The following is a 26,881-nucleotide window of genomic DNA, read 5'->3' on the forward strand; positions in this document are numbered from 1 at the left end:
ATATGCCGCATTATGTGCATTTTCTTCTTGCATAGTTTTGTTAACATAGCTACATAATTTGGTGCTGCCCTGTCACCTAATTCCTGTAGCTCTGACTAAACCATTCTGCAGCACCTTATCTTATACTGTGTATACAGTTTTAAAATACGGATTTACATATTCACTTTCACAGTGCTGTATGTTAGAGGATGGGACCTGTAACACTGTATATGCACATACATTCCCATTTCCCCACTGCGCTCACCAGGATTCAATTCTGTGACTGTTTGACCTCACACAGACCTCTGCAATGATTGCATTAACAAATTGATGTCTCAAATATTAATTATTTTTCATTTCCGATGCATGTTATTTTATCTGCAGTTATCAGCAAGTGAAAAAACATTACAAAATAGTTAAAGAAATGATGTTCTTTGTAATCGTGTCTTTGACCCTGCCTTGCTCTTCAGCTGCTGTTTGTAAATGAAGACAGCTTGGAAACGTAGCAAATGAACACATTTGTGCTTCCAGGCTAGTTTCATTTACAACTTCTTACGGAGGCATTCGCGCCCCCCTGAGAACACTGCCACGGCCCCCCCCCAGGGGGGGCACGCCCCACGGTTTGAAGACCTCTGCCCTATTGGGAGATAAACCACAACACACAGCAGATCATTACCCGAGTGAGCCATGACCGATAAAAACATATGGTCACAACTATTGCTTCACAAAACAGCATTTTGTCACACCACTACATACTAAACCTTGCACGTAGCCATGCACTAACATGGGCCTGAGCCCACTGTCAAATAAACTAGGACATGTCGAGGTCCAAGACCTCACCTGTGTCAAAGGACCGGGTTAGGCATTGACGTGCATACTAGAAAAACACCAGGTTGGGGCAACAACAAAAAATAACAGGATACCAGATAGTCACAATTGGGCACACAGGATAGGGGAACAATTGTACTCTGTGCAGGGGACATTCTCATCCAAACATGATGGAAGTTGGCAATGTGGTCGCAATGATGAAATAGCTGTCAGAGGCAGTGCTGATGTGATTATTACCAGTGTTGTTGACGGCAAAGGTTTTGCCCTTAAGGAAGCTGTACCCAAAACAGTGACCACTGTAGAGATTGCAGGTGGGAAATGCTTGGTTAACGATGGCAGGGTGGGTATCAACAACAATGCACTTGGATGCATCTTAGAAAAATGATGTTGGTCTATGTTGTCGTTGAGGATATTGAACTTGAGAATTATTTCTTGACCTTACTTGTTGAAGATGCCAAAGATGAAAGATGACCTTAAGAAGTAGGTGGTAGCAAGTCAGTAGAATGAGACTGGACTTCAGGTCACTAAGTGGCCCAGACCTCGCCCAGACCTCACCCAGTCTGGGACGACTAGTGTAACTTGGGCCCAGTGTTGCTTGATCTTTTTCAGCACTCTAGGCATTAGAGGTAGGGGAGGAAAGACATACACGAGTCCTGAGCCCCAGTTGAGACACAAGGCATCGCCAGGGTAGTACTGCTTTGGGCACTCCAGTGCCCAAATTCTAGACATGAAGAGTTCTCTGCACTGGCTTATAGATCGAACCAGAGTTGTCTCCAATGCCTGAAGATGCCCTGTACCACCTCCAAGTGCAGCTACCATTTGTGATTTGCTAGGTAATGGCGGCTGAATTAATCTTTCCTGGAGTTTAAAGATCCTGTCAGGTGCTGAGAAATTAGTGAAATGCCCTGAACATTCAGCCATTTACAGAGATCCCACAACCTCAATCTGCCGTTTACTGCAATACCACATGGCAGTATTTTAATCCGTGAGAATCTGCACCCATTCCCCCTTGATGGGCGGGAAGAACGCTCTCAATGGCCAGCGAATCACTCGATGTGGAGATTACTTTCTGCCGGAGACCAGAGTCTTCGGATTTCGACTTCTCAAAGGTGGTCTCCCCAACCCAGCAACAATGCATTTGTCACAACTGTTAACTCTGAAAGGGTTAGAGAGGGGTCTGCAGTTGGTCTAATTGCAGTCAAGCAGTCACCACTACAGGCTTTTCTTAGTCTCCTCCGAAACCTGGATGGACTTGTAGTTCTCCTTGGTGCAGAGTCTACAGAGACTTCAGATCCAATTGCTGAGCCTGCATGGGCCTTCTGGAATGGTCTACGAGCAGGATGCAGGAGCCCATAAGGCCCAGAAGCCTTGGAGCAACTCAACAACCAAAGTTCAAGGTTGAAACATCAGGATAGAAGTCCAAGGCAGTAGGAATTTGGGCCAATGTCAGTAGTTTGGAATTGTCCTTCTGGACGAAGAAGCTTATAATGTGCAGATCGAGGCTATAATGGCGACCTCCATCCTTATCAGCACCACAAAATGGTGGGAGTCACGGCCAGTCTCAATCTCTGATGCCGTATCCTTTCCATGGCCGCCTTGACTAAGAGCTCAAATTCTCAGTGAAGTACGGACAACTAGTCATCTGAGAGGTGTTGCGATGTAAGTGGCTTTTCCAGGTTGAGCACCTCGGTCTGGTCATTCATTTTTTCCCTCTGTTGTGGGCAGGGAAAGAGCAAAACTTCTGCCACCCTCCTAATCACTGTGGCGAAGGAGGAGGACTCTTCTGTTCCCATAGTGGAGTTAGGGGATGAAAGGCCAATGTCTGGAGAGGTATCCAGGCTACTGGCATCCTGCAAGTCCAAAAATGTGTTTTCTTTGTCATAAGGCTCATCATCAGTATAAGACTAAGAGGTTTCCGGGTTTGAATAAGAGGCATGGCTTTTGTGACTTCAGGAGGGGTGGAAACTGAGTCTGATAAAACTATTGGCTATGGTTCAGACATAATGATGTTGGGGCCAGCAACGAGACCTGGGGTTACGGCATATGATGACGTGCAAAAGGTGGCATCTGATATTGCACAGGTGCTAGAGCCAACACAATTGGGCTCAGAGATGGGGCCGGCCTCGAAGCGAGGTAGAGTGGCACAGTCAGCAACGGGGATGAATCCACCAGCGGCATCTCAGATCCTTAGGGCCCAAAGGCAGGCCAGAGGGATCTGGTGAAGTTATAAATATTGTGTACACAGCCTTTTTAAATTTGTGAAGTTGTAGAGGGGTCGCCAATGGCCCAGGGAGGTCGAGGCGCAATGGAATCAAATGCGGAATCAGTTCAAAGTGAAGGAAACTACTCCTTTGGATTGGGGGTATACAGGATGCCATGCGACAATGGCGGGATGAGGGGGGACCCATGCTTCCAACTTCTTGGATTTCTTTAACGTACCTGAACATCTGGACTTTGAAGACAAACGGTCAAGAAAAAGGCATAAGGAGCAGCCATGCCATTGATTGATTGATTGATGATTTGTAAAGCACACAGATACTCCGCAGTGTCTCCACGCGCTGCCTTCAAGGTTACTTGCACAAGCAAACAGTGGAACTACTCCTATAGGAACATTCAGGTTTTTAGTTTTTCCTTAAAGACCAATGTCTCAGCTGTTGTACGTAGCTCCATAGAAAGTTTATTCCAGGCTACCGAGCTGAGCTAAGATTAAGATCTGCTTGAACTCTCACTTAACAGATCTTAGAGAGTCTGGCCAGCCAGCTGGTGGAAGAACGGTGACTTCTAGAAGGGGCATACTCTTTAATCCTTTCCCCCGAGATAGCCTGCTCCGGTGGAATGCAGTGCTTTGTGGTCAAGGACTAACGTTTGGAAAAGGATGTTTTTTTGGAAGCCAATGAAGAGCCTTAAAATGTGGGAAAATACGAGACCTTGAGAGGCAATTAAGGGAGGTCGGGCTGCCGAATTCTGGACCACTTGCAGTAAAAAAGGATGTCTCAGAGACCCAGGTACAAGGCATTTCTATAGTGCAGTCTGGATGCCGTCATGCCCTGAATTACTGTTTTTTACAGCAGAATTGGAGTGTGAAGGAATAAACTTTTTCAAAGTGCGTAACATCCCAAAACAAGAGCCCACCACCAATTGAATTTGCAGTTGAAAAGAGTGGGTCATATCAAATTGATGCCCAGTTCTTAACGGTATCTTTTTGTTGGCCAGTGAGTGGGGCGTTTTATCCAAAGGGTCTGCCACAAGTCTGGCGAGATGGAGACGAAAAATAATATTTGCCTTTTCGGTATTACATTTCAAATGATTTGCAGTCATCTAATGAGACACGGATCAAAGACTTTTCTTAAAACATCATTATTATTATTTTTTTAAATCAGCCTCACCAGCAATCTTTTTTCCCTTTCCACAGGTAAATAGCCGGGAGTCGTCGGCATATGAGATTACTTTAGCCTCTAAGCCCACAGCTAACTATGCTAAGGGCACGAGCTAAGTATTAAATAAGATGGGGCTAAGGGCCAAACCTTGAGGCACACAGATGGACACCTTGTGTACTTTTGAAGACACTGGGGGTATCCAGACTTCCTGACTTCTCTCTTCCAAAAACTGTGGAAAGCTACTTTAAGGCTGTTCCACCAACCCCAATTAATTGGAGTCTGGCTAGCAACCTTGAGTGGGGGAATATCATCGATTTAACAAACCGCCGATCGATTTAACAAAAAGGACGCCCCCCCCCCCCCCCCCCATTATTAAAGGTGCCTTTGATGAGCTTCGCGACTTCCATCAGATCCATCTCAGTACTGACATTGGGTCTAAAACCATACCTTTGACCTCAAACAGGACCTTCTTCAAATTCCTCCAAAGTTCTGAGATGGCAAGTTTGGTTTTGCAGTCGCAACTAGCCTTTCTGTACATCTTTGTTCATTTGGACAACACCAAATCATGTCCAACGCTGCTGCACCAGTGATTGGCATCGTGAGAGTCGGTCACTGGCCTTTGAGAGTTGCAGTCCTTGCAATCATTTTTGGAGGGGACATGTCCCTTGCCGACTGGAAAAATTGAGGGTGGAAACAGAAAAATGGCAGCCTGACAGGATTTATTGGAGCTCTGGATCCGCTTTGGTTTGCACAGGAAGAAAGTAACAGAAAATGTGCGGATTCTGCACATATATAGTAACCCAGATATTATATCTGGGGCAGGACGATTACAATGTGGAGCCACACAACACCACCTATTAACGCGCAAAGAAACTGCTATAAAAAAAAAATCTAAATGTAGTCTGCGTCTGGAAAAATTCATAAGGTGAGAAATCAGAGTTTAGAAGCCTCCATGTAATCCAAACGGACATGCATGTAATCTACTGCTTTCATGTTGATTTTCATTAATGGAAAATCAACATGCTCTGTTGATATATCAAATTACAGCAGAACAGTCATCTTCAGCCATGACAAGCTATACTGTCCTTAACAGCCCCTGCCACTATTCCCTTTCTGTACGCCGAATGATATTTACCAATAGTTTTTGCTTTTGTTCCAATTGAACTAGGCTTAGAGTTTGTTCTTTTCTCCAGTGCATCTATTTTTTCTCCCGCATTCTCCCGACTATGAAGAAGGATGGCTCAGATTAGCATTTCTTTGAAAGGCACGTTGTCTGTAGCATGCTCCCTCTGGAAATAAGTCCGCCAGTATCCCCATTGACCAGAGAGAATGCTGGGGACTGTGTTGGAGCTCGGTTGTCCCATGAAATGGCTTCCTAATGACTTTGTTGATGAAATGCTGCTGTTTCCAGTGGATTTCCTAATGAGCTGGTTTGTTTTTAAGAATGCATGACCTGTTGGTAATTGCAAAAGAAACAGGGGGTTTTCTCTCTGAACATTTCGGCCTACTAGCTATAATCAGCAAGCACGACAGCACAGGTCTGGGATGCCAGGAGACCCTTCTGTGGTACTTTTCTATTTTTGACTCAGTTTTAACTTTATGGTTTGTATTTTTGTGTCCTTTCTATATATGATGGTTTGTCTCATTTCTTCTTGCGCAGCTGTAGCAGACCGCACCAAAATGCGATTATCACAGGCTGTTGGTAATCGCAAAGTGCTTTTCCATTTCTGTAGCACTAGGAACTTTGTGCCAACATGTGGCACATCTGCTACGGTATCACAGCAGATTAAAGACTTGAGGCCAAGGCATCTCGAGCGTTCTCTTCATGTGTCTGGGATCAGATCTCTTTCAGCACCTCCATGCCACATGCCTGACATTTGTAAACAATACCTAGTCTCTTTGGAAAGGCTTGGAGTCTAGTGTACACTACACCTTTCTGGGGAGCCATAGTTCTGGGAACGATTTAGTGACAAACCATAATCCCTATCCGTGGGAGACTTCAGTGTGAAGAGTTTGTTTTCTCCTCAAGGTCTTTCTAATGGACATGGTACGTTAAGACTACCCAAGGGACTGTTTGATGGTGCACACTCTGATCTGCTGCTCATAGGAGTGGTTTTGGAGGACACAAAATGCGGTATTTTTATATTGAGGAGCACATAGCAGCACAAACTGTCTCCTGGATCACTGCTCTGCACTCTCATTTTTCAGTAGTGCTCACAAGCACACACTTTACTCTGACCTTAATCTAAGGAGCTTTCACAAGCACGTCAGATATGCTGTGCTTAATGTGATTCTTAGAATGTGCTATATGAGCTATGCTTCAATAATCTCATGGCCGCCTTTTGAGATGAGCTCTGTCCTTCCACTAGAGAAGCAGTTGGCGTCCTTGTTCCTGAGGGCTACCCAAAGGGATGCCTTGTACTCATTCCACTGGATTTGGAGAAGTCACTGAGGAATCGCCCTATGCGCACTAACCACTGCGCGTGCGCGCACCCCCGTCTCATGAGAGTCAAAAGCATACACTGCCCAGTCTCCACTTACAGCCTACGGTGCCTACTCCGTGGCAGTGCGCTCTTCCCGGAAAGCATCTGTAGACGCACTGTCCATGCTCTCTCCCTGGGTAACTTTCACAAGCCTGCCTTTGTTTCTCTAGGTTGTCCAAGAAGCACCCTTGGGCTCATGGTGCGCTTTTCCTGTCCCATGTGAGCCAACGCTGTGATCACTGTCCACTCGTGAATATGATTTGCTCAGCTTTGCTGCTGCTGCTCAGGTGCGCAGATTACTTTAGGAAAATTAATCGAGAAGCTGCTCAGTATAAATCCTTTTAGCCCCCAGTGATGTGGGTGTTTTGGGAAATCTTAGTCTTGCTTGAAGCAAGCGGCACAGCCACCATCTGTGCGCCACCAAATGTCTTCCAAATTATATGCGGGGCTTTTTCTTCTGTCTTCCGCTCGTACATGAAATCATTACATCAACTGAGTTTACTGACAAGCTGATCTTTCCCACCGTCAGCTTCTTGGTGATCCAGACACCCATGTATCATAACAAAACAGACGGCTGCTCTTGCTTCGCTTCTATTCAAGAGCCAAAAGTTGGCACACTGGCGGAATGGAGATTTGTTCCTCATCACGCCCCCATCTCAAATTCGTATTCAAGCTCACCATTCTACAAGTTTCGCATTCGGGGAGTGCAGAGTGTTGCCAAGTATTCTTTAGTCTTTACATGGGTGTTCCCAAAGGTGCTGTGTACAGTGGCTTTCTTGCTACGCCTTTCAAAAAGGGCTCCTATACCTTTCTGCAATGATTGGTGCGTAGAACCTACAATTTATGCGCAAGACCCACGTACACATTGATTTTCAGTAAACTCAAGACATCTTTGCTACTCTCTTGCCCAAGTCTACAGTTAATGAAGGCATTTATTGATCCTGCTTTGGACGTGTGAGTATCTGCCAGACGGTTCAAACACAGAAAAAGATAATTGCTCTCCGACATGTTTTAAGATCCTCCTTGGCCGCCTGCATCTATATGGGTCCTCTTGCTGGTCTGAAAAAGGAGCCGTGTAGGTTCATATGACCCTTCAATTAGACCCATTACGAGTCACAGACCAGAAAAATTCAAACTTCAAGCTAAGTCGGTGATAGCCTCAGTTTACTTTCTCAAAGGCAAATCTTTCCGCAAACAGCAAGACAAATCAGTATGGCAGTACCGCACTACCATGACTTGAACACTATGGTTGTAGTTGGCTTGGGAAGCGAATCTTCATTTAAATCACCTTGGGCTAAAAACTAAATTCCTGGGATCCAAATAACTTGCTTTTTTTTTTTTTTTTTTTTTTTTTTAACAGGCAATATTTTCTGGAGTTCTTTGAGACAACATACAAGCCTTGCTCTAGTTGAGCAAACACACCGGAACAAAGTCAGTCAGCTGGCTATGGGACCGAATTATTCAGAACCACGTCTTTATTGAGCTTTTATCTGGAAACAGGCAGCACCCTCAGCAGACTGATTCATGCTGCTTTTCACAAATGAATCTGTTGGTTCTCTAGCAGGAGTTATATCAAAGTGATTTGTAACAGGAAAATAATTGGCCTGCCACTGCATTTTGTGTAGCAGGAGGAGAATATTCTCCAAGGATGCACTTTCCTTGATTCCGCAGTCCAGTTTTCCATCTTCCTTTCTACTAATTCTCATGATTAAGAAGACTCTCCAAAAAATGAAAGCTTTCACATATTTGGAGTTGACCATCATAGTGCCACCATGGCCAATGCAGCTTCCCAATGTCCTGATCTACTAGTTCAGCAGGACAGGATGTTTCTAGCATACCAGAGTGTGGTTGCAAAAACCTAGCTTGCGCACACACATACACATTTGCCAGAAACAAACACTACCATCACGTGTGCATCTAAGTAAGACTGGTTTATCAATCACACATAAGACGATGGGAAGAATCCTTGCAAATACCCTAAACCACTGGGAATCCCTCTGGGTAGCATTCTCATCCATCATTTTTCACACTCTGTGCCACATTCAGCAGAGGCCCGCCTTAAGCTCATCAGTATTGACCCTACTCCTCATGTGAACAGTCTACCATGAACTGCCATGTGAGGCCAATCCAGAAGTGACCACAAACCACCGCAGACCAGATTCAGCCTGGTTAGGCTTAGTCAGTGTGGTATAGCTTGGATTCTGTGGCACAGCAAGCAAGGTATCCATGTCTCAGCATACATTTTGCCACTTTGAACTGTTACATGGAATGCGAGAATTGCCTGCGGCTCTGGCCGATAACGCAGATTCTGGGATCTGATCCAACAGGTATAGCCTGTGTTGCATAACATTATAGCCTGCTTTCATTTTGATGTTACAACCAAACCTGTGCTTCTAACTTCCCATCTCAACTCATTGGCTAAATTAACACTGGTAGCAGGCATCCTAATGCTATTCATTCAAGCAAAGCAGTAACTAGAATGCAGTAGAATAAATACTTTTTGCAACTTCTTATTTCTATTCCAGAGCCAACTGTGCACCTATTCCTTTAACTCTTGTGCAACATTTATTCCTTTAACCAGATGTTATACGTTCTCCTTACAAAATCGTTCAGAATGCTCCTATACTGGGTATCTGTGCAGCCACATCAATAACATCTTCAATGACAAAGGTACTCTCCCCTTCGTAATGTTGCAATCACAAACCTACAGCCTAAGTAACTCAGCACATTCTTAAAAACATCATGTAGTTCCATAGTTCAGTTAACAGCCATAAGGAAATTTAAGTTCTGTGTAAACCACATCCACATCCCCCCATAGCCAGATACATACGGCCAACCCCACCTAGCAAGACAACCGGTGACTTCCCCTTCGCGCCCCCCCTCCCCCGCCCGCCACTAACCACTGAAACCATTTCGAACAGAGCCCTAATGCCGACTAAATTGGACGAGCATCAAGCCCCACCACACTGCGCCTAGCAGCTGAGCCGCGGCATACTGCAAAAAGAAGAATTGCTGAGCAACTGGAATCGTGTAACAGATCATCATCATGGACCCGCACCAATTCCCTTGCACCCCAGCCACAACCCTGCACCCCAGCCACAACCCCACGCCCAAACCTTCCCCCACGCTTTCCAATGTGCTTCCATTGCCATGAACCAGTCAATATCACTGTTAGCAGTTCACTGTTGTATTTAGCAGTTCACTGTTGTATTATATCAGCATTTGAATCCTTGTTTTATATCTCCACTGTATTAATAAAAGAGTCCGACAAAGAAAAAAAAAAAACACATCAGGGATGAACCCCACACGTCTTCTCATGGGGCGTTTGTAGAAGTAAGGTAACACAGCAGCTGGAACTTGAATAACTTGCCCCTCTACCCATCCCTCCAAGTCGGTTCTGGCACCAAATTCATTCACTGTGCTGCATCTCTGACTGTACAGAGTTCACTGGTCAGAAATAGAAGAACTGTTTGCCAGGGATCAGGCCCACATTCCAAGATGCTCATGTACCTCACTTGCCTTGAACTTACAAACCATCCAACTACAATACTGTAGATTAAGTCACAGAAATGGACCCTGTACTAGCCCACATTTTGCTAACAATTCTAGATCTAACGTGGGATTGGAACAAGTATGCTTAGTGTACTCCATAGGTAAGTTCACATAAGAAAACAAGTTACTTACCTGTAACTTTGGTTCTCCAGTATTGGTAACTTTCATAGATTCTCATGGCTTGTATCATTCCCCGTCGTTGGAATGGGAGTCCCCGGTAAATAAAAAATACTATAGCTGTAGGTACAAAAAAGAAAAAAGGCCTAGGCCTCATCTCATTTTGTAGCATATCCACCTCTTTTTGTAAAGGAGACCAAAAACACTGAACAACCAATCCGAACAGCCTCACCCCATTGAACCCTCCTGAGAGAGCCTCAGAGCCTCAGATTTTCGTAGCCGTTGTGTAACAGTATAACAGAAGATGCTAGAGGCTGAGCTTTTCCAGGGGAGAAGGGTGGGCAGATGGGAATCTATGAAAGGTACCAATACTGGAGAACCAAAGTTACAGGTAACTGGTTTTCTTACTCCAGTATTGGAACTTTCATAGATTCCCATAGCTTGCATCAAAATAGCCAGCAGTTAGAAAAAAAAAAACATTTTGTGTAATACATTGCATAACTTTGCCGTGTCTATATCATCATAATAAATACAAGTTACCAAAAACACCGGTCATTAAACATTATTAGATACAAAATCTGCAAAACCAATGACAGGAAGGAAGATTAGAAGGGAAAGCTCACCGCTTACTGGAAGAGATTCCTCAGGACTGCCTGTCCCACTGCAGCATCACTACGCGTTGAAGAGTCCAAGCAGTAATGCCTCGTGAAAGTATGGGCACTGCTCCATGTAGCTGCCCTGCAAATGTCCTTGATCGGCACTCCAGCGAAGAGCCGCAGAAGAAGAAACGGATCTCGTAGAGTGCACCTGGACTGCCCTTCTAGGGGTGGGTCCGGGCGCTTGGTGACAGTAGTGGATCACGCTAGCAATCCATCTTGCAACCCCTTGCTTCGAAAGAGGGTAACCCTTGCAAGGGGCACTGAAAGCGACAAAGAGCTGTGTAGATCTTCTGAATTCCTTGGTGCGTTGGTGATAGAATTTTAAACACATTTGAACATCCAAAGAATGAAGAGACCTTTCCGCTGGAGTTGTAGGTCGAGGAAAAAAGGATTTGAGAATGACTGGTTCATTCAAATGAAAGTCCGAAGGGACTTCGGGATAAATTTGGGATTTGTCCTTTGAATCAGTGTCCTTTTTAAAATGTAAGAACGGATCCTTGATAGTGAGAGCGTGTAGTTCACCTACCCTCCTGGCCGATGTTAAAGCGAAAAGGAGGTCCACTTTCCATGAGAGGAATTTAAGGTCCACCCTATGAATTGGCTCAAAAGGCGGCCTCATGAGTTGGGTAAGAACTAAGTTGAGCTGCCACATAGGTGGTGGAGGTCTAACTTGTGGGAAAACTCTAAAAAGTCCTTTTAAAAATTGTTTCACGATTCTTGCCGACCAGAGAGAAGAGCCAGAAGATATCCGTCTGAATATAGAGATAGCTGCCAGGTGCACTTTGATAGAGAAGTGAGCAAACCCTGTTTTAGCCAAAGTCAAAATGTATGGCAAGATTTGATGAGGAGCAGAAGAGTAAGGATGAATGTTCTCTTGGCGGCACCACAGGCAGAAACGCTTCCATTTCAAGCGATAGGTCTTATTCGTACTTGGTGCGCCGGCCTGAGCTAGCACCTCTACATCCTTGTGGGATATTTAGGTTTTGAAATTCTCTGTGCTCAGGAGCCACGCTGTTATACCACTTGGCCCTGGGACATAGTCAACAGAGAGGGAATTGGATGCAGATAAATTGGATGATCCAGGGAGAGCAGGAGAAGCTCTGTAAACCAAAACTGGCAGGGCCATGCCGGGGCCACCAGAATTATCCGGCAGGGTTCCGCTTTGAGCTTCTTGAGTAGTCTTGGAATTAGTGTAATCGGAAGAAAAGCGTAAACGAAGGCGCCTGACCAGGCCATCGAAAGCGCATTCCCCAATGATCCCTGATGGTATTCCCTGCTTGCGTAGAGTCAGCATTTCTTATTCTCTTGAGTGGCAAACAGGTCTATGGACGGAGTGCCCCAGGGATTGAAAATTCTTTCCAGAGTGCGCTGGTCTAATTCCCACTCGTGGCTCACAGATGAGACGACTTAGCGTATCCGCCGTCTTGTTGAAGGCATCCAGAAGATGCACCGCCGAAAGAGATCTGATGTTGGATAATCCACTCCCAGAGCTCCTGAGCTTCCTTGGATAGCAGACGAGACCTTGTACCACCCTGCTTGTTCACATAATGCATGGCCGTCGTGTTGTTTGTACGGTCAGGACGGTGGATCTTTGGATTCTCGGAAGGAAAGTCTGTAAAACCAGACGAATCACTTTCAGCTCCAACAGGTTGATGTGGAGAAGGCGTTGCTCAGGCTGCCAGCTGCCGCTCGCCTGAAGGTCTTGTAAGACCGCTCCCCAGCCTTCTAGAGAGACGTCTGTTGTAAGTATTAGAGGAGCTGGAGTGACTGAAAGCAAGACCCTGAGAGATATTGTTTCTGATCGTCCACCAGCTGGCCGCCTCTTTCATAAGCCGATTTATCACTATTTTGTCGTCAAAAGAGCCTTCTGCTTGGCACCATTGCAAATCCAATTGCTCTTGGAGTGGGCGCATTCGTAGCCTGCAATGCAGAATTAAGGGAATGCAGGATGAGATCGATCCTAGAAAAGACCTGTAAAGGCGAACAGACACAGTCTTGTTTGTAACCGACGGACGGAGGTTATCAGCTTTTTCTGCCTTTCTTCTGCTAGAAACGCTTTGCAACAAGTTGTGTCCAGAAGAGCACCTAGAAACTTGGTCGACCTGGACGGGAAGAGGACTGACTTTTCCTTATTGAGCTGAAGTCCCAGGTGACCGAAGAGTTGAGTGCATCTTTCGACTGCTTCTGATGCTGCTTGAGAAGACGGTGCTTTCACCAACCAGTCGTCCAGGTAAGGAAAAACCTGTAAAGTCTGTTTTCTGAGAAACGCTGTGACTGGAGCCAAAACATTTTGTGTAATACATTGCATAACTTTGCCGTGTCTATATCATCCAAGAAATACAAGTTACCAAAAACACCGGTCATTAAACATTATTAGATACAAAATCTGCAAAACCAATAACAGGAAGGAAGATTAGAAGGGAAAGCTCACCGCTTACTGGAAGAGATTCCTCAGGACTGCCTGTCCCACTGCAGCATCACTACGCGTTGAAGAGTCCAAGCAGTAATGCCTCGTGAAAGTATGGGCACTGCTCCATGTAGCTGCCCTGCAAATGTCCTTGATCGGCACTCCAGCGAAGAGCCGCAGAAGAAGAAACGGATCTCGTAGAGTGCACCTGGACTGCCCTTCTAGGGGTGGGTCCGGGCGCTTGGTGACAGTAGTGGATCACGCTAGCAATCCATCTTGCAACCCCTTGCTTCGAAAGAGGGTAACCCTTGCGAGGGGCACTGAAAGCGACAAAGAGCTGTGTAGATCTTCTGAATTCCTTGGTGCGTTGGAGATAGAATTTTAAACACATTTGAACATCCAAAGAATGAAGAGACCTTTCCGCTGGAGTTGTAGGTCGAGGAAAAAAGGATTTGAGAATGACTGGTTCATTCAAATGAAAGTTCGAAGGGACTTCTCGGGATAAATTTGGGATTTGTCCTCCGAATCAGTGTCCTTTTTAAAATGTAAGAACGGATCCTTGATAGTGAGAGCGTGTAGTTCACCTACCCTCCTGGCCGATGTTAAAGCGAAAAGGAGGTCCACTTTCCATGAGAGGAATTTAAGGTCCACCCTATGAATTGGCTCAAAAGGCGGCCTCATGAGTTGGGTAAGAACTAAGTTGAGCTGCCACATAGGTGGTGGAGGGCTAACTTGTGGGAAAACTCTAAAAAGTCCTTTTAAAAATTGTTTCACGATTCTTGCCGACCAGAGAGAAGAGCCAGAAGATATCCGTCTCAATATAGAGATAGCTGCCAGGTGCACTTTGATAGAGAAATGAGCAAACCCTGTTTTAGCCAAAGTCAAAATGTATGGCAAGATTTGATGAGGAGCAGAAGAGTAAGGATGAATGTTCTCTTGGCGGCACCACAGGCAGAAACGCTTCCATTTCAAGCGATAGGTCTTATTCGTACTTGGTGCGCCGGCCTGAGCTAGCACCTCTACATCCTTGTGGGATATTTAGGTTTTGAAATTCTCTGTGCTCAGGAGCCACGCTGTTATACCACTTGGCCCTGGGACATAGTCAACAGAGAGGGAATTGGATGCAGATAAATTGGATGATCCAGGGAGAGCAGGAGAAGCTCTGTAAACCAAAACTGGCAGGGCCATGCCGGGGCCACCAGAATTATCCGGCAGGGTTCCGCTTTGAGCTTCTTGAGTAGTCTTGGAATTAGTGGAATCGGAGGAAAAGCGTAAACGAAGGCGCCTGACCAGGCCATCGAAAGCGCATTCCCCAATGATCCCTGATGGTATTCCCTGCTTGCGTAGAGTCAGCATTTCTTGTTCTCTTGAGTGGCAAACAGGTCTATGGACGGAGTGCCCCAGAGATTGAAAATTCTTTCCAGAGTGCGCTGGTCTAATTCCCACTCGTGGCTCACAGATGAGACGACTTAGCGTATCCGCCGTCTTGTTGAAGGCATCCAGAAGATGCACCGCCGAAAGAGATCCGATGTTGGATAATCCACTCCCAGAGCTCCTGAGCTTCCTTGGATAGCAGACGAGACCTTGTACCACCCTGCTTGTTCACATAATGCATGGCCGTCGTGTTGTCTGTACGGTCAGGACGGTGGATCTTTGGATTCTCGGAAGGAAAGCCTGTAAAACCAGACTAATCACTTTCAGCTCCAACAGGTTGATGTGGAGAAGGCGTTGCTCAGGCTGCCAGCTGCCGCTCGCCTGAAGGTCTTGTAAGACCGCTCCCCAGCCTTCTAGAGACGTCTGTTGTAAGTATTAGAGGAGCTGGAGTGACTGAAAGCAAGACCCTGAGAGATATTGTTTCTGATCGTCCACCAGCTGGCCGCCTCTTTCATAAGCTGATTTATCACTATTTTGTCGTCAAAAGAGCCTTCTGCTTGGCACCATTGCAAATCCAATTGCTCTTGGAGTGGGCGCATTCGTAGCCTGCAATGCAGAATTAAGGGAATGCAGGATGAGATCGATCCTAGAAAAGACCTGTAAAGGCGAACAGACACAGACAGTTTTGTTTGTAACCGACGGGCGGAGGTCATCAGCTTTTTCTGCCTTTCTTGTGCTAGAAACGCTTTGCAACAAGTTGTGTCCAGAAGAGCACCTAGAAACTTGGTTGACCTGGACGGGCAGAGGACTGACTTTTCCTTGTTGAGCTGAAGTCCCAGGTGACCGAAGAGTTGAGTGCATCTTTCGACTGCTTCTGATGCTGCTTGAGAAGACGGTGCTTTCACCAACCAGTCGTCCAGGTAAGGAAAAACCTGTAAAGTCTTTTCTGAGAAACGCTGTGACTGGAGCCAAGACCTTCGTGAATATCCACGGTGCGGATCGGAATACGAAAGGCAGGACCTTGAATTGGAAGTGGCTACTTTAAAGCGTAAAAACTTCCTGTGGGCCTGGTGGATGGGAACATGGAAGTATGCGTCCTCGAGATCCATGGTGGCCATGTAACCCCCTGGATTGAGGAGCCGCAAAATGTCCTGTAGGGATACCACCCGAAAAGAGAGCTTTATGAGATAGGTGTTTAGCTCCCTAAGGTCTAAAATCGGGCACCATTTTTCTACGGTTTTGGTAACTAGAAAGAACCGGGAATAGAATCCCTAGCCTCGCTGAGATAGACGCACCGGCTCTAGCGCTCCTTTGAGCAGTAGTTGGTGGGCTTCTAGACGTAGAAGGTGTAGATGTTTGGATTTGGTGGCGCGAGGGGCTCTGGATTATGGGTGGTGTTGAAACTCCAGTGCATGGCCTGAAAAGACGATATTGAGGACCCACCGGTCCGATGTTATAAGTTGCCAGTTGTGGAAGTATTGTGATACCCTGCCCCCCACTGGTGTAACAGGGGACGAAGGAACAACAGGAAGAGCCGGAAAGCTGCTACTGGCGCTTAGAGGAATCCCTCCCCTGGCGCCCATGTCGTCCTCTAGAGGATGGTCGAGAGAAAGACGATTGGCCTTGACGCTGTGAATATTGAGGCCTGTAAGACTGAGAGGGCTGCGAATAGGAGGAATAACACTGTTGTTGGTATCCACTCCTGTATGAAGAAATACCTCGTCCTCTCGTTCCACGGAAAGGAACCTTGCGGTATTGCAGAGTCCCAAGGGACTTCGCAGTCTGTGTCGTCCTTTATATGCTGCAGCGCATCGTCAATGTGCTTTCCAAATAGCACCTCCCCATCAAACGGTAGATCCAGGATCTTGTTTTGGACTTCCGGACGAAACCAGGTGGCCCGAAGCCAGCCTTGCCGCCGAAGGACTGCTGCTCCTGCGAGAGAGCGGAAAGCTGTAGTAGCAGTTTCCCTTGCACAATCATTATTTCAGAGGATGAACGTTCTCCCTCTTGCAAGATTTTCTTGGCTTCAGCCTTCGATTCCTCGGGTAGCTGGTCTAAATACGGGGATAGATCACACCACATCTGGCGATCATATCGTCCAAGAACAGCCAAGGCATTGGCCGCTCTGACCAGGAGGCTGGAGATAGAAGAAAACCTCTTCCCAACATTATCTAGTCGTCTTCCCTCTTTATCCGGATGTGTGGTAAGAGGTGCCTCCGTATTCTTTTTGTTTCTTTGGGCCGCTTGTGAAATAACAGAGTCCGGTTTCGGCTGGCTGACCAGACAAGCGGGGCTATCCTCTGGAGCTTTGTATTTCTTCTCCAGTCGAGGAAGAACAGGCATGACAGTTGCTGGCGACTGGATGACCTTTATCCCCTCATCCCACACATGGCCTACTATTGGGAGAGATCGAACAGACTTCCTGTAAGGTTCTTTGAAGTCATAAGAAACATTCCGATTGTACAGATGGAATGGGCAGATCGAAAAGTTTTGAAGCTATTTCCATTAAATTGTGAAATCCTCCGTTATCCACTGGAGGAGAATCTGCCTGATCAGGAGCTGGAGAGGCGGGATCCGGAATAATGTAATCATCCCATTCCCTATCCGGGTCTGGGACTGATACAGTGCGCTGGTAATCGTCCGATGAGTCATCCTGAACAGTGACCACATTCTGTTGCGGTTCAGTTAGCGCCGGTACCGGAGTTTGAGGATGCGCAAGTGCAACCGGACAAAGAGATTGAGTCGGAGGTAGAGGTGGAGGCACTTGTCCTGTCTCTTGGCCGGAAGACTGAGTCGGAAATCTTTCTGTAGTCCGACAGCATGAATTGGAGGTCGGTAATGAGTGAGGACAGCATGCAGACCATTTCCTGTTGATACTGATCTTGGGACCTAGATTGCGGCAGATATTGCTGTTCCATATAATAGCCCTCAGAGTCCGAGTCCTGATATTTTACATGCAATTGGGATGGGCTATTTGCATCCCCGTAAGGCCCGTCGACATCCTCTGAAAACTCCTCTTCCAAAAGGAGTGCAGGAGGCAGTGGTGTTATTTTCCTTGGGGAAGTCATTTCCGGGGTAATGTGACGTCTTCTTATCGAGATTGCCACTTTTTGTATCGTCAACGAGGTAGTCAACGGAGTCACCGGCCACAAAGTTTGGACTGTCAACGACGAAAAAGCCACCGTCACGGAACCGTCGTCAAGACCGTCGTCACTATGAGACTGGAAGCCGACGTCGTCGGTGACGTGGTCGACGTCGACACCATCATAGTCATCCTCGTTGATGTGGAAGTGGTCATCGTAGGCGTCGGCTACGTATTAAAAAGGTATCTCAGTTTGTGGCGTCGTCGTCGACTAAGTCAATGGAGACGATAAAGCTCTCGTCGACGAGCCCATTGTATTTTCACAGCCGTCATCGACGGAACTGATGTCGAACAAATTTTCCTGTCAGCTTTTCCCTCAGGTGAGACAGAAGCTGGTTTTTTGAAAAAATGTGTTTTTTGTTTCTCAGAAGGCGGAGGTGAAACTGAAGACCCATGGCTCGTCTTCTTACCAGATGACCCCTCAGAAACCAGTCCTTCCCTCTCCTTTACACCTCAGTGAGATTTGATGAGACTACGCCTGTCAGACCAATCAGAGGTCTTTTGAAAGGCTTTGGCAGGGGGGTCTGAAGAAGTTGAAGGTGAAGACCTACCCCTTTTCTGTGATCTCCTCGAAGATGTCGCAGAGGAGGCATCATCACAGTTACTTGAAACAGGGTCTTTCCGTGACTTCAATTTTTGCAGCCAGGTGAGCAGAAGTCCCTCAAGGTTTTTGTAGAGAAGGTTCTACAAATCTTGCAGTCAGTAGCCTTGTGGTCCGGGTACAAACAATAAATACAGTCTTTATGTTTGTCCTCCACATAAAGCCTCTTTTTAGAGCAGGTGGCACAAGCATTGAATAAAGCCTTCTTTTCCTTATCAGACATAATGAAGGATTTTGAAGTTGAAGAAATTAAGAAAAACTGAGACGAGCTCAGTGGAGACTCCCTTGCACAACGTGCGGTAGAAAATCTGAGGCTCTGAGGCTCTCAGGAGGGTTCTATGGGGTGAGGCTGTTCTGATTGGTTGTTCAGTGTTTGTGGTCTCTTTTACAAAAAGAGGTGGCTATGCTACAAAATGAGATGAGGCCTAGGCCTTTTTTCTTTTTTGTACCTACTGCTATGGTATTTTTTATTTACCAGTGACTCCCATTCAGACGACGGGGAATGATACAAGCCATGGGAATCAATGAAAGTTCCAATACTGGAGTAACTATAACACATATAACTGTAAATATAGTCTAAGAAGCTATAAGCCCTACGCACCAGAAATGGCAAATCTCCAGCATTGTCATGCCCACCCTCTCATCCCCTCCTGAAGGACCCAGCTATGCAGTCAAAATCCTCTGAGTAACAAAAGGTTAAATCTCTTACAAATGACTCTTGCCTGTTTCACAACTAGTATCCATCCCACCAGCATTTTGGAAGAACAAGGGGTTTATTACAAACCAACTACAGCTTTCTTATATTACCACACAGTAGCACAATGCAACATATTTGTCATGTTCGGCAACAAATAAAACGCATTACAATGTAACGCACTAAACAATAGGTATCTGCATTCAGTTCACATTATCCCATTACGTTATGGAGACACGCGTGTCCTGCCCACCTTGATAGCAGAATTCAACTAGGTGGGTCAACATACAAAAACCCATTACAGAGAACATGTCCCGTACATTCAATGTCTGATACCCTTGTGGGTGATTAGATGCGCTTTAGAAAGCAGACTGACTGAATTTATCTTGGATATACCAACAGCCCTTTTGCTCAAGGAAAAATGAGCTGAGTTGTTGACTGCAAGTGCAGTCGCTACAAGATCCACGCTGCCCTAAAGTAGAAGTATGCTTTTTTTCGTTTAAAGGCTAGCTTAAAAAATGTAATACAAAACTAACATTTGTTTTTTACAATTGGTGATTTAAGAAAAATACAAAAGGCTTAAAGCCAGATGGGATGTTTGGTATCTCATTTAAGGAATATGCTACTTACCAGTATGCATCTGTTCTTGGCATGTAGAGCTGCAGAGTTGTACACTTAGCATAGGTCGCCATCTGGTGTTGGGCCCGGATGTTTGCAGTTTGTTTTTCTTCTTGGACAGTGTTTGGAAGTCACGAGTTTGGTGACTCCTCCTTCGGTCCGTACTGCGCATGGGCTTCGGCTCCATCCTCAGATTGTTTTTCGCCAACAGGGAAATGATGGAGCGTAGTAATAACAGTGAGAAACCCATGTGTTGTATCTAAATAAGATGTACTGGAACGGATACAGGTAGCCGGGGAGGCGGGTGGGCGTGTACAACTCTGCAGCTCTACATGCCAAGAACAGATGCATACTGGTAAGTAGCATATTCCGTTCGAGGCATATGAGCTGCAGATTGTACACTTAGCATAGATTATATAGCAGTACCCAACCTTAGCGGCGACCACCGGTATCCGTTGCAGCTGTTTGAAAAAGTGTCTTTAGTACAGCCTGGCCCACCCTAGCTTGCTGCTTGGAATGCACATCTACACAGTAGTGTTTTGTGAAGGTGTGCGGTGTAGACCATGTGGCTGCCTTGCAGATGTCATCTAAGGGTATATTCCCTAGAAAAGCCATAGAAGCCCCTAACTTTCTTGTAGAGTGGGCTTTAGGGGGAACAGATAATGTTCTCTTTGCCTTTTGATAGCAAATTTGTATGCATTTTACAATCCACCTAGCTATCCCTGATTTTGAAATGGGGTTGCCTTTATGTGGTGGAGAGAAGGAAACGAACAATTGTTTAGTCTTCCTGAAGGGTTGCGTTCTTTGTATGTAGTATAGTAACGCCCTTTTTACATCAAGTGTGTGTAAGGCCCTTTCTGCAACAGATTGGGGTTGCGAGAAGAAGACAGGTAATTCCACTGATTGATTGAGGTGGAAGGGGGAAATGACTTTGGGCAGAAACTTCGGATTTGTGCGAAGTATGACCTTGCTGTGATGCATTTGTATGTAGGGTTCCTGTATGGTGAACGCTTGTATTTCACCAACCCTTCTAAGGGAAGTGATAGCTACAAGGAAAGCTGTTTTCCAGGTGAGAAACTGTAGCTCACATTTGTGCATTGGTTCGAAGGGCGGACCCATTAGTCGTGTAAGAACTAAATTTAGATTCCATACAGGGGAAGGTGGTGCCCTGGGAGGAATTACTCGTTTAAGGCCTTCCATGAAGGCTTTAATAGCGGGCACTCTGAAGAGTGATAAATGCTGCCTGTTTTGTAGATAAGCAGCGATCGCTGCTAGGTGTAGGCGTATGGATGAATATGCCAGGTTACACCTGTGAAGATGGAGTAGATAGCATATGATGTGTTGTATGGATGCATCTAGAGGGTTGATTGTATTGTTACGGCAGTAAATTACAAATCTTTTCCACTTTGCGGCATAGCATGCTCTAGTGGTAGGACGTCTGGCTTCCATGATGATGTTCATACAATCAGGGGGAAGGTTAAGGTATCCGAATTCTAGGATTTCAGGAACCAGATCGCCAGGTTGAGCTGAGCTGGGTCCGGGTGCCTGATTTCTCCATGGTTCTGGGTTAGGAGGCATGGGGATAGATGCAGTTTTTGATGTGGTACCACTGACAGTTGTAGTAGCGTGGTGTACCACGGCTGCCTGGCCCACGTCGGAGCTACCAGAATGAGTGTGAGGGAGTGCTGTTGTAGCTTCCTGACCACTAATGGAATTAGTGGGAGAGGTGGAAAGGCGTATGCAAATCTGCTTGACCAGTTCATCCATATCGCATTGCCCTTGGACAATGGGTGTGGGTATCTGGCGGCGAAGCTTGGGCATTTTTTGTTTTCGTGGGTGGCGAAGAGGTCTATCTGAGGATGCCCCCACTGTTGGAAGAATGGGTGAAGAACTTGTGGATGCAGTTCCCATTCGTGTATTTGTTGCGTTTGTCTGCTGAGCAGATCTGCCATGGTGTTTTGTACGCCTGGAACGTGCTGTGCCAGGAGAAAGATGTTTTGAGGAATTGCCCATCTCCATATGCTCTGGGCTAAGTGGGAGAGCTGGGGAGAGTGTGTGTCCCCCTGTTTTTGGATATAATACATTGCAGTCATATTGTCTGTGCGAATGAGGACTGCTTTGCCCGAAATCTGTTTTTGGAAAGATTTTAGGGCTAGAAAGATCGCCAAGAGCTCCAGATGGTTGATGTGGAGCGATTTTTGCTGTGGCGTCCATAGACCTTGCATGGTGAGGTGTAGAAGGTGCGCTCCCCAGCCGGAGAGCGATGTGTCCGCTGTTAGAGTCACTTGAGGAACCGGGTCCAGGAACGGCCGCCCTTTGGAAAGGTTTGTGGTGTTCCACCACTGCAGAGAGTGATGTGTGCGGCCGTCCACCAACACCAGATCCGTCAGCTGACCCTGGGCCTGGTTCCACTGTTGTGCTAGGCACTCTTGAAGTGGACGCATGTGGAGTCTTGCATGGGGCACTATGAAAATGCAAGACGCCATCATTCCTATGAGCTTCATAAACACTCTTGCTGGAAGAGAGTGCTGAGGAAGGAATGTTTTGCGTAAGGCTTGAATGCTTGTGATTCTGGCTGAGTTTGGATAGGCAATACCCTTGGAGGTGTCTATAGTGGCCCCGAGGTATTGCTTTGTGTGAGATGGTATGAGGTGGGACTTTTGGTAGTTCACCGTGAAGCCTAGCTGGTGGAGCAGTTGGATGGTGCTGTTTGTATGCTGCACACATTGGTGGTAGGACGCGGCTTTTATCAGCCAGTCGTCTAGGTAAGGGAAGACGTGAATATGTTGACGTCTGAGGTGTGCTGCTACTACTGCTAGGCATTTGGTAAACACCCGTGGTGCGGTGGTGACCCCGAAGGGGAGAACCGTGAATTGGTAATGTTGCCCGTCCACCACGAACCTGAGGTATTTCCTGTGAGAGGGGTGTATTGGAATGTGAAAGTATGCGTCTTTCAGATCCAAGGTTGTGAGAAAGTCTCCCTGGCAGAGGAGTGGGAGGACTTGTTGTAGAGTGACCATGTGAAAATGGTCTGAGTGTATGTAGGCATTTAGAGGCCGGAGGTCCAGAATGGGTCTGAGGGTCTCGTCTCTCTTTGGTATTAAGAAATATAGAGAGTAGACCCCTAGATTTCGTTGGTTGACGGGGACCTGCTCTATAGCATGTTTTTGCAGGAGTGAAAGTACCTCTTGTTTGAGCAGTGTGGAATGTTCTTGAGACATTGGACGGTGCCTTGGTGGGATATTGGGTGGGGTAGATGTTAGCTCTAGACAGTACCCTGACCGAATAATTTGGGTCACCCATTTGTCCGATGTTATGGACTCCCATACGTGGATAAAGTTTTGTAGTCTGCCCCCGACCGGAGTGGAATGGTCTGGGGGGAGCGGAGGGGAGTCATTGTGCGGGGGGGGTGGCAGAACGGGTGTTGTTGGTTTTGCCCCTGCCCTTATTGTTGTTACCCCTGTAACCACCTCTCTGATTGCCCTTTGAAAAGGTATTTTGAGGAGGGGACTTGTAGGAGGAAGAGGCGTTATCGGTGGAGGAGCCTCTACCTGTGCCACGAAAGGACGAGCGTCGAAAGGAACGTTTGGAGGCTTGTGTTTGGAGTGCCCCCATAGACTTTGCTGTGTCTGTGTCTTTCTTCATCTTTTCGAGCGCTTCGTCTACCTTTGGCCCAAAGAGTGTTTCCTGGTCAAAGGGGTGATTGAGTATGGATGCCTGGACTTCTGGTTTGAACCCTGAGATCCTGAGCCAGGCGTGGCGGCGAAGCAGGACACTGGTATTTATGGCCCTAGAAGCAGTGTCGGCTGCATCGAGGGCACACTTAATGGAGGTGTTTGTGATTAGTTTACCCTCCTGTATAAGGTCATGAGCCTTGTGCTTGTATTTTTCTGGAAGGTGCTGCATAAGAGCCTCTAGTTCGTCATAGTGTGCTCTATCATATCGCGCAAGCAGTGCTTGTGTGTTTGCAATGCGCCACATGTTTGCAGCTTGGGAGGCGGTGCGTTTACCAGACGCGTCCAGAAGTTTAGATTCTTTGTTTGGCGGTGGGGCATCTCCTGAGGATTGGGAGTTAGCCCGCTTTCTAGCTGTGGAGACAACTAGGGAATCTAGGGGAGCAGGGCCCTTGATGTAAGCAGGGTCTGTGGGTGCCGCCTTGTACTTCTTCTCTATTCTAGGGTTTAGTACTCTGGCTCTGACAGGGTCTTTGAACACCTCTGTAGCGTGCTTGGTGACACCCTTAAGCATGGGTAAAATGGAAGTAGATTTGTCCTGTATATCAAATGTATCCAGTAGGAAGTCTTCTTCTACTGGTTCACTGTGCATGTCCACCCCATGGTAGTGTGCTGCTCTCTGCACTAAATGATGAAACCCTAAGGAGTCCTCTGGAGGAGACGGCCTTGATGGGTATAGGTCGTCCTGAGGTACATTGGGTATATCAGGGTTATTGTAATCCTCCCATGGATCTGGGGTCCCTGGTGGAGTGGGATCCATTGGGGGGTCCGCCGGGTAATTGTCCGGATCCCCATCATCTGGATCTGGGGATGGGGCCGGATCGTAGTGAGGTAAAGGTGGCGGAGACCTGTGAGGTGGAGGCGGTGGAGGAGGTGTGGGTAGGGGAGGCGGTGGTGGGGAGGGCACTCTGAGGGGAGAAGTAGCAGAGTCCTTCCTTTTGGGTGGAGGAGGAGGAGCCGGAGCATCAAGGCGTCTTTTCTTGGTAGTTAAAGTCAAAAGCCCAGTCTTTGGATCTTTGGACAAAGTCTTTTGTAAAGGGTCTGGTGTAAACAGAGCCAACGGTGTCGAGTCGTCTGTCGGCACCGGTGATTTCGGAACCGGGGGTTTCGATGGTCTGTGTGCGCCATGCTTTTTTGAGGTCTCCGGGTGTTTCGGCGTCGAATGATGTTTCGGCGCCGGAGTGTCGGTGCCGACAGATTTGTGTTTGTGTTTGGTCGGCACCGAGTGTCCAGGCTTCGGCACCGGTGGTTTCGGAGTCGAGCTGGATTTTGCAGTCTTCGGTGCCGGATGCTCTTTTTCGGTACCGGGTGTCGGCTAGCTCGATCCCGAGCTGCCATGAGACTTTGGGTGCTTCGACACCGGGCCCGAAGGTGGGGTGATCGAAGTTTTGGTTTTGGTTTTGCCCAGGCCGGCAGGCGAGGGAGTAACCTGAGTCTCTTTGGTTTTCGGCGCGGGGATGGGAGGGGGCATAGTACTCACGGCCCGCTGCGCTGGTGTAACGTCCTCCACGTCGGAGTCGTCGGCCTCGGAAGCGCTGACGACGTCTTCCTCCTGCTCGGTGTGTGTTTGCCCCGAAGCTTCGGCGTCGTCTCCGAAGATGTCCGGTGGAGCTGCTGAGGATGAGTGCGCCATGGTGCGTCGAGCTCTTCGATCTCGGATGGTCTTCTTCGATCGAAAAGACTTGCAGGCGGGGCAGTCTCTAGCCTCGTGTTCCGGGGAGAGGCAAAGGTTACACATCTGATGGAGGTCGGTGTGGGGAAATTTAGACCCACATTTTGGGCACTTTTTGAACGGAGTCCTTTCCATCGGCCGGGACCGGAGTCGCGGAGGGCCCGAAGGCCGGTGTCGATGTACGGGATGGAGAACAGTGCCGCTTCGAGAGATGAAGATGATTAAGGAACTCGAAGAATCGAGGATTTTCCGTCGAGGCTGGAACCGTAGAAGTTCGAAGCCGGAGCACGAAGTATCACATCCGAGCCTGATGGCGGAAAAAAACAATCTGAGGATGGAGCCGAAGCCCATGCGCAGTACGGACCGAAGGAGGAGTCACCAAACTCGTGACTTCCAAACACTGTCCAAGAAGAAAAACAAACTGCAAACATCCGGGCCCAACACCAGATGGCGACCTATGCTAAGTGTACAATCTGCAGCTCATATGCCTCGAACATACATTTTCAGTACTGAAAAGGTTTTGCCTGATCACACGTACAAGCGGATATATATTCAGTACTCCAGTATCAATGAAGATCCGGTCAAGGAAAAACAAGTTCTTCAATAACCCAGTTTTTACGTTCATCTAGTACAGACAGATTGAACAATCTTTCTTTTAGAGTCTACGGCTACAGCTTCAGGCGTGCTATTTTTTCGATAAGCTGTGTGGTGGTTCAGCTGGCAGATCTCATAACTTTGCCAAAGCAAGCATTAGAATTTTGCATACCTGCTAGCCAACATCAGGCTTACAAGTAAACACAAACTAGTCCTGATGAACGTTGAGGCACAAAAGACTCCTTTAAGTAAAAGCATTTATGCTCACTCTTAGCAACCTCTTCATGTCTCTTCGACGCTCCCACAATACATCCTCACCTCTTGTGTTTGCAGAGTACTCCTCCGCCTGCTTGTTCAGTAATTTCACGCTAGAATGCCCCAGAGCGCGAGCATGGTGGCTCAATCTCTAACTGCACTTCCTAAATGTCACTTGCTTGTGAACACATGAATGAATACCAAATTGCATTTAATATTCAACCTCGGCTTGTGTTTAATTGCGAGAAAATTGTTAAAAATAAAGCAAAGGCTAAAGCCACTTCAGCTGGAAGATTAACACCCATCACATGAAATGGCCCTACTGCTCTCTCCAAAGCTACAGTATGAGAAAAGAGGGCACTTCTGCAAGCAACATCACTGCTCTAGCCAGGGCGCACCACGGAACACCCCTGTGCCACCAATAACCCCTACTCATTCACCACCCCCAATAACAAGCCACAAGTACACCACAGTCATCACCATGCTTTCACCTCTATGGTGCACTGACCATCTTCCACCAAACATCAGAGTGCGTGCTGCCCCTTCACAACTGTGGAGAACTTGTGCACCTAACCTTGATCAGCACTACAATTCGCAGTCCATGCTGTCCCTCCAGCACTGCAGAGCCAAGAATTTCCTCTTTACAATGACAGCAGAGATGACCCTTCCAGCAGTACACACTTGGTAGCAGCCCGAAGCAGAGATCCCACACAGACTCCATTTTGAGATCCCCACCCACTGCTTGCATCCTACTTCAACGCTAAGGCATACTATAACAAGGACCACGCAGCAGCA

General features: G+C 47.0%; 1 protein-coding gene across 2 annotated transcripts in view; it reads right to left on the reverse strand.

Moving 5' to 3' along the window:
- Positions 1 to 26,881, reverse strand: part of KDM4B (lysine demethylase 4B) — a 350,269-nt gene that overhangs the window by 204,138 nt on the left and 119,250 nt on the right. The window lies entirely within an intron of this gene.

This window comes from Triturus cristatus, chromosome 12, assembly GCF_964204655.1.
Source record: "Triturus cristatus chromosome 12, aTriCri1.1, whole genome shotgun sequence".
Taxonomy (NCBI): domain Eukaryota; kingdom Metazoa; phylum Chordata; class Amphibia; order Caudata; family Salamandridae; genus Triturus; species Triturus cristatus.